Source organism: Chaetura pelagica, unplaced genomic scaffold (genome assembly GCF_000747805.2).
Source record: "Chaetura pelagica isolate M959 unplaced genomic scaffold, ChaPel_1.0 scaffold59, whole genome shotgun sequence".
Classification (NCBI taxonomy): Eukaryota; Metazoa; Chordata; class Aves; order Apodiformes; family Apodidae; genus Chaetura; species Chaetura pelagica.
In genome coordinates this window covers 643,350-655,243 of record NW_009954416.1, presented here as the reverse complement: position 1 = coordinate 655,243, position 11,894 = coordinate 643,350, and positions in this window count along the sequence as shown.

Here is an 11,894-nt window from a genome sequence, read left to right as displayed (position 1 = left end):
ACAGTTGGGAGCACATTTACAAAACCTTAACTCTTGGTTAAAAGAAACAATGGTAGAGAGCATACATGAGGTTTTTCTTATCAGTTTTCATCATTATTATTACTACCAAGATGTCAGCTGTAAGTACTAGGTCCTGAGCAACCTAATACAACTTTGAATTTGGCTCTGCTTTGAGTAGGATGTTGGACCAGATGACATGTGGAGCTCCCTTCCAAAACTAGGCCTGTTTTGGGATTAATTCAAGCCAGTTATACAGCCTAAAACTTTAAGCTTCTGTAAACAAGACTACTTAGCAAATTTGGTTAAAATAATACAGTCAGCAGCAGCAATACAACATTTTACAAATGAAGCTACCAGATACATGCAACACTCTTCAACACAGAAATCAGTCCTTCTAATAATAACAAAATTGAGGATAAAGGGAGGAAAAGGAGTAGTGAAAGTAATAATTTATGAATAAGTTTAAGGGAAACTTGTCAGCTGAGGTAAGCAGGATGGGAATACTTTGGAGAGCTACAGCTGTGTAGCAAAAGGAGAAAAAAAAGTTCAGTTCCACACACAAAAGTCTTCATGAACTTTGTGTGGTTAAAAAAAAAGGAATCACCTTGTATTTTCCTGCACACCTTTGAGTCAAGGCTCACAAAGCTCTCGAGGAAGATACATGCATACACACAAGAGATGATTGGTCAAGAGGCAGCCAGCTCCAGACAGGAGATTACAGCCACGACTGCTCAGAAGGACTCTCAGAGTTTGGTTAAAACCAGCAGCAGGCAGCATGAGCTGTTGCACCCAAAAGGATGATGAAAACTGCAGACTGAAGGCTTGAGCCAGCAGGTTTGATCCTGTAGCTCAAAGAAACTCTAGAGTGAAGTGCAGCTCATCAGCTCAGGAAACTGAGCCACTGAACATAGTAGAAGGAAGGGTCAAAACCCACTTTCACTGCCTTCTACTCAAAATACATGGCACATTTATTTGACTTAACCTTCTATGTGCACATACATCATGTGCCTGCATTGAGTTCTCAAAGATTACTCATCTCAGTGTTTTTATAATGTGCTGCTTTGTTGTTTTGAAAGTCCACTTAAAATAAGCCACTCTGCCACACATCTCCCCTGGGGATGAAACAAAAAACAGAGCAGATGTTATTTTACATATGTTAGCCTGCTTAATATACTCCTGGAAGGATTCAGGAACTATGGCACTGTGTGAAGGACAAAGACAAAACAGGACATGCTGGCTAAAACCTACTTCCTTCTCAGCAGCATCTTAAGATCATCTTAAGGTGACTACAGACATGACAGAGAAGGCTTCAGGAAGACCTTATGGCAGCCCCTCGAAACTTAAAAGGGGGCTTATAAGAAAGATGGAGACAGACTTTTTAGCAGGAAATGTTTTGAGAGGACACAAGGGCTAATGGTTTTAAACTAGAAGAGGGGAGAAACACTGGCACAGCTGCCCAGAGAGGTGTTAGATGCCCCATCCCTGGAAAATATTCAAGGTCAGCTTGGACAGGGCTCTGAGCAACCTGATCTAGGTGAAGATGTCCCTGCTCACTGCAAGGGGGTTTGGACTAGATGACCTCTAAAGGTCCCTTCCATCACAAGCCATTCTTTGATTCTATCAAAGCAAACCCAAGCCTTTAAGAAAAAAAGGCTATAATTCAGAGTAGAGTAGCTTCTAACCAAAAGAATTTAATGTCATTCAAGGTGCTAAATCAGCACCTGATGGTTTTATGCTTTTGAGGTTCTGGCAATATTTCAAGCGTCTGAAAGCTTTTATGTCATGCCTTGAATTTCAATCCTCTAAGCTATAGCTTTATTATCCCAAACTTGGATACTGCATTTGAAACCAAGTCAGTTGTTTCACTAGTGAGAAGCCAGGGGATTTTAAGAGGTTTGCTTCCCCCTCCAAGCGTTCATGGAGTTGTTTTCAGTGCTTATCCTGTCTGAATTATTTCCTGAGGACAGGAAGATACAGGATAGCGTGAGGATATCCTCCTGCGTGAACACCAGTGTGGGCACTAGTCTCTTTGGGATTTCACTGATATATTTCTATTCCTGGTTTTACTCCTCACAGCTTGTGGGACTCCAGTGCAATTACAGCAGATCCTATCACTTTTGTTTCCTCTTTAAAGTCTTTGTTCCCTCCATTTGAGTTGGAAGTTCATAAAGGCAGGGACCGCCTTGCCATCTGTGTACAGTAACATACTCAAGTGCCTCAATTTTTTTTTTTACAATTACTACTACATATAATTAAATATTCAAGCTCACAAAATACATTGCAGCCATAGAGTATCACTAAACATATATATATACACACACACTGACACACTATTTATGTATTCACAGCAGGGGAGATAAAGAATCAGACATGAAAGCTAAATAATTTTTTATTATTTTTTTTTTAAAGTCTCCCTCCCTGACACTATTCTTTGTTGCTTTGTGCATCACAGCCTGCTAGGACTGAGGCTTCATCTCCCTGACAGCTGGTAAGGTTCTTTCAGTTTGTCCCTACTAACTTAGTGCAAAAGGAAAAAAAAAAAAGGGGGGGGGGAAAACCACAACGAGAAAATTTCCTTAGCTTTGGTCTATCTCTCCATTTTACATGCAAGGAATTAGGTGTTTCCTTGTTTTCTAGGCTGATACTTGTGGAAGGAAGGGACAGCAAAGACTGAAGTCTGTTGAAATGACAGAATTGCCTCAGTTGGAAAAGACCTCTAAGATTAGAGTCTGTCAACCCAGAAAAGAAACACCATGTCCACTGCATGTCCTGAAGTGCCACATCTACACATCTCCTAAATACCTCCAGGAATGGTGATGCCACCACCCTCCCCAGGCAGCCCACTCCTGTGCCTGACAACTCCTTCAGTAAATAAATTCTTCCTAATATCCAACCTGAACCTCCCCTGGTGCAACTTCAGCCCATTTCCTCTGGTTCCATCATTACACTTGAAAGAAGAGGCCAATACCCACATCCACCTCCCAAAAACCTCCTTTCAGATAGTTGCAGAGAGCAATGATGTCTCCCCTCAGCCTACCCTTCTCTAAAGTAAAATAATTGATGCTCTGTGGAAGAGTGGAAAGATGTAAGCTGCACATCCTTTCATCAGGCTGCATTAACCAACTAACTTGAAAGTCCTACTAGTAAATAAAAGAAAAATTAAAGGACTCTGTCATAGTATCTTCACTCTAATTCAGAGATTTTGTACACTAGATTTAATTTTAATTAACCAAACATACAGACCTAACAGTACACATGCTTTTGCCTATTAATTGATTCCAGCTTTACTCTATGAGCAATGGTCTAGCAAAACTGTTACCAATTAATTGGTTGGAATTAGTTTTTAGCCAAACATAGTCCCCAAGACAAATGGAGGCTCTTAAGATCCTTGTAATGGATCCCTTCCACTGCAACTGTGTCCTCTTGAACACCCTGGTCTTGTCACAAAGCACAGTCATGCTTTGTGTATTTTACTGAATCTTCTTCTATGCTTCATTTGAAACCATGTCATCTGCTCTTGGGTGGGTTGCAAGTGTTTAAGGAAGTTTGCTTTTAGCACTAATTCATCACTTCAGTGATTAAAAAGCACTGACAAGGAAAGCCTCAGACAGGAACTCTATGCCCAAATTGTGAATCTGGGCAGGAGTACACTTAAAAGGAAAAGACTGAAGAACATTTAAACAGCTGCAGGATATGCTGTAGGAAAGCACCAGGGCACTCAGTTCAACCCTTGTTACAAACAAACAGTTCCCAAACAGTATAGGATGGAAGGTTATTTTTATGTTGAAACCTAAGCAGCTAATGAAAACAAAACCAAATTGGTTTCAACTTCCACAAACTATTAGTAGTTCTGTGCTGCAACTGAAACGCCAGATTTTCCTTATTATTTTACAGGATGAGGACTATAGATGCATTTAGGCTTTAACTACTTAAGCATAAAATCCACCACCCATCACAATGAGGATGCAATTCCCCATTCAACTCCTCCAACTGGAAGGACAGTCTGAGAAGTCCTGTAGGCCCTCCCAGAGTTTTCTGCCCCAGACTTGAGAGTCACAAAGCTCCAGCACAAGGGAGAGAATGGGTGACCAAGGCAGGAGATGGCAGGAATCACTCTGACCCACTTTAACCCCACTCTGCATTCCCCTGCCACTCCGCTCTTCTCCAAGCTATGGAGATGCTTGTGGCGCTGAGAATCAATCCACTCTGTACATTTATAACAAACTACCATGGTGATAAACACACCCAATGTTCACATCATTGATACTTCCATTCAAGGCATTACTGGTGAAATTCTTCCACAGGAGAAGGGATGGGGCAAGGATAGGGAACAAACAAAGCTTTATTACCTGAAGTGCATGATTTCCTAAGGCTGAGATGTACTACACCAGCAAAAACAGAGTTACCCTGGTGAAAGGGCTTTCAGACCCTTAACAGGCAAAGGCCAGTAATTTTTTCCATCTGCCTTCCATATCTAATTACAAAGCCATCTCACGTGGAGGATTAACTTCAGAGAAGAGGAAAAGTACATGAACCTTCAACACGTCACAGAATATTCCAGTTTTGCTGAGTGTATCCTAAAATTTTGACAAGGACTAATTGCTTAAACAAAATACTTTACAAAAGAAGTTTGGTCTTTCCTGATCAAAACGGTTTTCATTTGAAAGATTTACTTACTCTTTTTTGTAAACAAGGACATAGGAAGGAAAGCATTTCAGACTCATAGTGTGATTTGTTCAAATTAAATATTTAAGACATGTCTGCCTCTCCCTCAAAAAAGAGCTAGAACTTCTTACTTCACCAAATATTCTTCAGCTTCCCAGATTTTCAAAGCTACAGAAATTTGCTCTGTTCTGTGCTTCTCCCAGTCTTAATGTGACCATGATTATTTGTATTTTATTTTCTACAGCCAATCCCACACAAGACAAGGGATTCAAGGAAGAAGAAGAGACCAACACAGTAAAAGCAAAGATAAAACAACCCTGTCATCCATCTGGATATTCTTTTAATTAGATAAAGCACAGGAAAAATGGCAAAAGCTGAGTACAGGGGTGGCAGTTCATTTGTATTAAAAAGCCTTGCACACCTAGGTGAGGTCCAGTACTCTGGATTTTACACATGCCACGGCAGATAATTCATTTAGTAGCCACCAATTCTAATAAGCATCTAAGAGGGAGGGAGGAAGACAATCTCAGAAAACAAAGCATCAAAGCAGCAATTAGTCATACAGCCCATATGCAACAGCAAAAATACCACCTAGCAACTTCTCCTCTGCTAAGCTTGCAACATACCCGAACACTGAAGAACAACTGCCTGCTTGCAGGGCCCTGAGTCACTGGTAGACAGGATGATAGGGAGACTGGCAGCATTCAGGGAAATACCATATGTGGCTCCCTGCAGGTGAGAAGTTTTTCTACTAATTGCTCTACTTTAAAACAGAAATATCCACATCTCATCACAAACCATTACAAAAGTTCTCCAGTGGCTGAAGAGAGTCTCAGAAGCATATGGATAAGTGATGGGTCTTCATATCACTGCAGTTAAGACAGAATTCAGCTGGCCCACGCATGCTTTTCTTCTCATAGTAGAGCAACAGTTTTTCCTTCTAAATAGAGGCTCTCAGATGTTCATAAAAAATAATTTCTATCTACTTTTTTTTCTACTTAAAATCAGGCAAGAACATGTTTAATGAACATTAATGAACATTTTTATGAACTACCCCGTTCATAATATATTCTGAACAACTCCACAGGCATTGCCAAAAGCCATTTGAGCCAGTTGTGGTCAATGGGACAGAATCTAGTTGGAGGTCTGTGACTAGTGGAGTCCCTCAGGGGGACCAGTACTATTCAGTGTTTTCATCAAGCACCTGGATGAGGGAACAGAGTGTGCCCTCAGCAGGTTTGCTGATGACACTAAACTGGGAGGAGTGGCTGACACACCAGAAGGCTGTGCTGCCATTCAGTGAGACCTGGACAGGCTGGAGAGTTGGGCAGGGAGAAACATGATGAAATTCAACAAGGGCAAGTGTAGAGTCTTGCATCTGGGGAAGAACAACCCCATGGACCAGTACAGGTTGGGGGCTGAGCTGCTGGAGAGCAGTGTAGGAGAAAGGAACCTGGAGGTCCTGGTGGACAGGAGGATGACCATGAGCCAGCAATGTGCCCTTGTGGCCAAGAAGGCCAATGGCATCCTGGGGTGCATTAGAAAGGGTGTGGTTAGTAGGTCAAGGGACTTGAATCTGGAATCTTGTGTCCAGTTCTGGGCTCCTCAGTTCCAGAAGGACAGGGAACTGCTTGAAAAAGTCCAGGGCAGAGCCACAAAGATGATGGAGGGAGCGGAACATCTGCCTGATGAGGAAAGGCTGAGGGATCTGGGTCTCTTTAGCTTGCAGAAGAGGAGAATGAGGGGCAACCTCATCAGTGTTTATAAATATGTTAAGGGCAAATGTCAGGATGATGGAGCCAGGCTTTTTTCAGTGATGTCCAGTGATAGGACAAAGAGCATAGGTACAAACTGGAACATAGGAGCCTATACATAAACATTAGAAAAAAAACTTCTTTCCTGTAAGAGTGACAGAGCCCTGGGACAGGCTGCCCAGAGAGGTTGTGGAGTCTCCTTCTCTGGAGACATTCAAAACTCATCTCGACACATTCCTGTGTGATGTGCTCTGGATGATCCTGCTCTGGTAGGGGGGTTGGACTAGATGATCTTTCCAGGTCCCTTCCAACCCCTAAGATTCTGTCATTTGCCATCAGCCTGTAGGACAGAAGCTCTTGTTTAGGAGGGGAGGGAATTCTCTATTTCTTCCCTTGAGTCAGTGACTTGCAGGACTGAAAACCATCCACTTGCAGGTGTTCAGCCATTTAGGGCTGTATGGAAAACACTACAGAACAGCCAGCACCTCCAGAAGAGCATGTGGTTCCAAACAGCTTTTGCAGAAGACTCTGTTTTCAGGGAGTCAGGCAGGGAAAGCAAGCTGCTGCTTGGAGGCATAAATGAAATGTTTTGTTAATGCTAGTTCTGCTTTCACCCACTTCCTCTACTGCAGTCTGGCCTCAGTCCAAGCCCTGCTGAAATCAAAGGGCCTGATGCCCATCACTTTCTGTTCCTGTTGTCTTGAAAGGAAGTTCTTGTATGGAAACTACCATCTAAACTTACTCCTGACCAGCCTTTTCACATTAAGTCCCTTTGTGGATGCTTTTAGAAAAACGTCCTTCACAACACAAAAAAACCTTACTCCCATTGGAAGCTGAATCACCTGGAGATGAAAGGAGATGCATCACTAAGAATGTCTGCATCAGGAGTCAGCAGGAGAAGCTAGCATACAGTATGATTCCAGCAGACATCTCATGCTAGCAGGACTTTCAGTGAACCCTCTTCTCTTCTGGAAAGACAAACTTCTCAGACCTTACTCTACAAATACCTTTTGCAGGTAGCTTATGTACTCACTCTCACTTTAAGCCTGGCACACGGATAAGCTTGTATGTTACCTGCAGGAGTCAAATAGGAGAAGCTGTGATCTCAATTTGAAGATAGAAACAAGCACCCAAAAGGCTGAATTTTGTTCTTTGCTCACAACGTGCATTCAGAGAACACCAACCACACCACACAGCCTGACAGCACTAATGCCACTTGGTAGTAGCACTACAACAGTGCTGAGTATTAGAAAATACTCCAGGCACACTAGGGCTGAACTAAAAGAAGAGGGGACAGCAACAAGAAAATTAAAATTAAAATTAACCCCTGTACCACAGGCACGAAGGACAGTATCTAGTAATTCTACTGAAAAGAAATGCAATTCCTATTCTTCTGTCTGTGTTTAATTGATTGAAATCACATGCCTAGAAAGTAAAGACATCAACTATTTTGCAAGCATATGGAAGATCACTGAGTGCAGCCTGGCTTTTCCCATGACATTTCTCACAGGTTTCACTGCTTTAGTTACACAACTGTAAATTCCAGAATGTATGAAATAAAATTAAGGTATCTATTTCATTTTAATGAAAACTTAAAAAATCTGAAGAATCAAGCATGACCTCTAGTCTCTCCCCAATTTGGTGTAGGTTACACATTAACTGCACAATCTACAATGACTTTTGTATGCTGTTGGATGGTCTTGATCTCTACAAAAATCAGATTTTTACACCAGAGTATATTAGCATCAAATGCCATTTTTAATTTCATTTTCCTTCTCATCCCACCAGCCCTCCAAAAAAAGGCAAGAAACTTCTAGAAGCCCATGGCTAAGTGGAACAAATCAAAAAAACCTCAGTGAGGTTAACAGGATTTCTTGCATGCATGCCTGGCTTGTAAACTTCAGCCATATGCAGTTTTGTTTAGTCCTTTAAACTTCAATCATGACAGTTTATCAAAAATCTTTCAGTGACCTATTAGAGATTTTAATGATTAAAGCAAATAAGATTAAAAAAAAACTTGTTTTCAGAGAGTAGGGATCATTGATGCTTTTTGTAGTCTCTAGTATTAACTGTGCACTTGAAGGAAGAGACTGCAAGTTCTGGGGAAATTAAGTGCTTCCTGCTTAATTTGAGAAGCTGATGTCTGCACTGTGACCCATAGATAAGAAGTGCATAAAAATAAAAATTCACTGACAAGCTTTAACAAGTACTTCCCTGTTTTCCTGTCCATTGAATAAGAGCTATTGTTTCTACTTATAGACCTGATTTATAACTTACAGCTCCTGTTTTAAATCACACCATGAAATCAGAGTAAGAGCTGCCAAGTACTCCTGTACTACTTGATGAGTAAAACATACTCCAAGTAACTCACCTCTGAGACAAACACCAGCATCACTTCTTCTCTAACCACTGACATAACTTTTAATTGGTACCAAGGGGCTCTGTAAAAAGCACTTTGTTTTTTCCTTCACCAGAAGTTAAAAGTGCTATTGTATTCTGGTGCCAGACACAAAAAACAAACCCATCTTAACCATTCCCGACATCTGTTACTATTCTGAGACACCAGCCTGAGTCACAGCAAGACGCTGAAAAAATTGGCTATCAGAATTTCAAATGCTAATCTCAGTCTGTTTTACTACCTTAAAAGCCAGTTTTAGGCCCATGACTGAGAATTACTTCATTAGCATTAAAACAGCTTATACAGCACTGTTGCATGTATGTTTTTAGTGTCACTTTTCTTTTTACGGACAACTAAAAAATTCAAAGACTGGAAGATGCTGAATTGAATTAAAGGTATTTTGTTCTGTAATTGTAAGCCTCCTTCTTGTGAGTACAACAGATGCCACATTTAAGAGAAAAACTGCACCCTTAGTGCGGATTAATCCAAATTTACCACCTTACCATGTAATCCACATTTATCATCTTCAGATTATAAATTAGCACAGCATTGTCATAAAAAGGTGACCCAAACTCTTCACCTTACTTTCCTTTACTCTGCTCATTCAAGCAGTGTCCTCAGACTGGAGTTAAATTGTTTTTTGCTGTAGTACATTTTCAGTTTTCTCAAGAAAACTCCGATTCACTGGCTTCCTCTAAATAGGCCCTTTATGTAAAACAAAGAACCACGTCTGAAAAATGTATCTTCACTTCTCCTTTGCAGTCCTTTTCTGGCTTGAAACTCACATTCTAATTTTTGCACTTGTCTCAGAACTTCAGTCTGTAACACAAAATAGGGTATTAAAGACACCTGATACACCCAGCAAACATCAAATTGCATTACTTTTGAAACTTCATTACTTTCAAGCTTCAACTTAGCTTCCATTTTATGCACATAGTATGAAGTGCAGATGTGTTTCAAAGCACAGACTTGCATAGGAATTTACCAAGCTATGAAATACTGACAGAGGTATGAAATCTAGGAAGTTATCAAATACAATCAGAACCCATATTCTGGTAACAGGGGCACAATTGATCTGTATTCAAAAGACAACCTGATTGAAGGACCAGGCTCAATAACTTGCTCAACATAAGCTGATTTGTACTTTTTACATTGGTTCTTGGGTCAATTCATAGTCTTTAACAAAGCAAGTAATGATACAAAATGTGATTAGAGTGAAGGGTCCACCAGCACATTAAGTCTCACACAGTCATCAACTATCAAATTGAGTGAAGAGACACGACACCACATCCACTCTATTTTCTGAAGACAGTTTATCATTGAGAATCCTTCAAATATCAGGAAATTTAAGTCATCATCCTCTTAGCAGTACTACACTTAAAGCATCACAGGTTCTGAGGCTGTTTTATGTAACCCTGGTATGTGCATGGAAGACAGAAATGCAGAAGTGCAAGACAATGCTTCCCCAAAGTCAGCAAGGCTGCATGACTCCAGACCCTCCCCACTACACCCTACTTGGACAAAGAGAATTAGATGGCTCTTGGATACCTCAGCAAGTCCTTCCAGTCAATTTGACTTGTGGTCATGGACTACAAAGCAGCCATTCAGGTAGCGAGCTGTAAAGTTCAGGTTTGGTTGGATTAATTTATCACAACCTCTTAACTAGCAAGCAAGCTACAAAGCAGAAGTGAGAGTAGTCTTGCCTACAGAGGTCATGCTAAAACATCAGAAGAGCTAAAAGGAGACAAATTTCCCCAGTATATGAATACAACATGTTAATGTAAAGACATATGTGATGCCAGAATCTCTCCCTCAAGGACCATCTACTAATCTAGGTCTGAATGAAGTAGCTTTTTAGTGGGGTAATTTCACTTCTGTATTGGAGGAGGAGAGGGCTAAAAGACATTAGTTACTTATTAAAGGGTCATACCTTAATACCTAATATAAAAAGTCAGACTCCCAACACAAAATCATGCAAGTTGTTAAGGACATACACGGCCCATTGTCACACTGGCACTGATCGACTTATTTCTCAACATTCTAGACTTTGGCCCCATCATCAGAGATGTCTGACACTTAAAGTGGTAAACAGGAAGAAGTTTAATGTAAATGAGCACTGAGCTGAACTCTGACCCTGTTACTTCTCCATTCTTGTAAGATCAGACTTAAATATCACTGCTTCTTAGTAAAGGTTGACACTGAATCCACAAGCAATGCTAGATGTCTGTAGGCCTTAGTGCCAAGAGAAACTGCAATCATATGTGATAATTCTCAGCTTCTGAAATTCACTTCTCCAATGTGCAACATTAATGAATAGTTCACAGAGCTCAAGATGTGCTTTTAAGCAACAAAATTCATAAAATAAATCTATTTAGACTTTTCAAAGTTTTCTTTTGTCGACTTAATATTTAAAGACTACTCAAAAATATTTTTAATAGATGTAGAAGAAATCTTTCCCTTGTGACAGTGCAACATCTTGCCGTATTATAAAATCATTCTTATATTGCATGATTTTATATAAATAATTTTAACTGGTGTTGAAAACCACCAAAGGGATAAACAAGAATCAAAACAGGAACTTTAGGCAAGATGAGTGGCACAGAACAGAAGCAGATGATTCATGCCACAAGCATAATTAAATTTTAACAATCCTGAGAGGTGGCAGAGTATCACCACCCCTATTTAATATATTAATCATGGTATTTATTTTTCACAACAGAATCATAATGTAATTACAAATTCCCAGACAGCAGCACTCGGGAAACGTTTCATAAGGGCTGAAGAGTTTGACCTATCACTTCTGCATGCTTTGCTACTGATAAAGAGCAGTCCTACACCCTCCCTGTGATTAGCTGCCTCTTCTATTAACCCTTTATCTTTCAAATGCCAGGAAGCAGCACTCAAATCTTCACTGAAGACAAAAAAAAGACATGAATATCCACACATTTCCCACCATATTCAGCAATACCAGTAAGTCTTTGGACAAGGAAAGGAAGGATCTTGAGGCCTGTGAATAGGAGCCCTTTTGCCCACAGCAGCCACTCTCAGCCAACATGATTTTGCTTGAAGTAGGGAAA